General features: G+C 52.0%; 1 pseudogene; it reads right to left on the bottom strand.

Annotated features, from left to right (window-relative positions):
• Positions 1 to 259: 259 nt before the first annotated feature.
• Positions 260 to 1061, bottom strand: LOC103375752 (protein CREG1 pseudogene; annotated as a pseudogene).
• Positions 1062 to 1067: the final 6 nt, after the last annotated feature.

A 1067-nucleotide genomic window follows, 5' to 3' on the forward strand; every position in this document is an offset into this window, starting at 1 on the left:
ACACACCTGACAGTTTATCGCTACTTTATTAATTAAACCACCTTTAACCCCAACCCTTAACTTTAACCTTTGACCTTTACCTTTACCTGTAACCCTTCCAGCAGCTGTGACCATTTGAGCTGCTACAAACCACCTTGTTGTTTTTCTCACTAATTCTTCTTCTGGTCTTTTATTCTAAACTTGGACCTTCTGTCCAGCAGCTTCATGTTAAAGTTCGGACGCAGCAGCAGATTCAGACTCAGCGACGTAAACAAACGTGTCACATGACTGACTGCTGAGTCACTGCGGGGGAAAAGTGCTGCGTCATGCTGAGCCACCTTGACTGAACAGTGACAGAACTTTTCGTGAAGCAGAACCCGGACGGTTCTTGGTTCCTGAACCGTCTGCTCACCTGCAGATCCTGGACCGACACCTCCATCCGGGTCAGGTACAGGTACGGAACCCCGGAGCTGGACCCGGGCGGGCCGTCGCTCACCGAGAACACGTTGGAGAACGGCTGCCCGACCACCGGCGGGTGCGTGGACACGGTGGCCATGGAGGCCCAGTCGCAGCGGTGGGCGACGAAGCGGGCCACCCGGGCCACCTGGTCGTGAGGCGGGATCCGGAAGCGTGAGCCGCGGGCCGGGAGGACGGCCAGGGACAGGCCGAGGAGGAGCAGACAGGCAAGCCGCAGAAGAGCGCTCATGGTCGGCCTGAGGGTCGGGAGGAGAGTCGGTGTCTGGACTGGAGGAGAAGTCGCTTCTTCTGCTGCTGCTGGAGGAGGAGGAGTCTGGGCTTGGACGGGGACAGCGCCCCTTCCGACTGGAGCGTCCGGCCGCGGTACTGCAGCCCAATGGGTGGAGGTTCATTATTCATTATAATTATTAACAGGTTCAATCATAGATCATAAAGGCCTTAATTATACTTATCTACGGGTTCAATTATTAGTTAATTATGACAGGTTGATAATTAGAGTTTAATTATTAGAGTTTAAAGTTAAATATTTCCACAAAATTTAACTTCAAATAAAGCTGTATTTGTTCAGGTTAACCCTAACCCTCTGTAGTACTTCCTGATGCTAACCCTAA

Source organism: Stegastes partitus, unplaced genomic scaffold (genome assembly GCF_000690725.1).
Source record: "Stegastes partitus isolate 25-593 unplaced genomic scaffold, Stegastes_partitus-1.0.2 Scaffold2855, whole genome shotgun sequence".
NCBI classification, from domain to species: Eukaryota; Metazoa; Chordata; class Actinopteri; family Pomacentridae; genus Stegastes; species Stegastes partitus.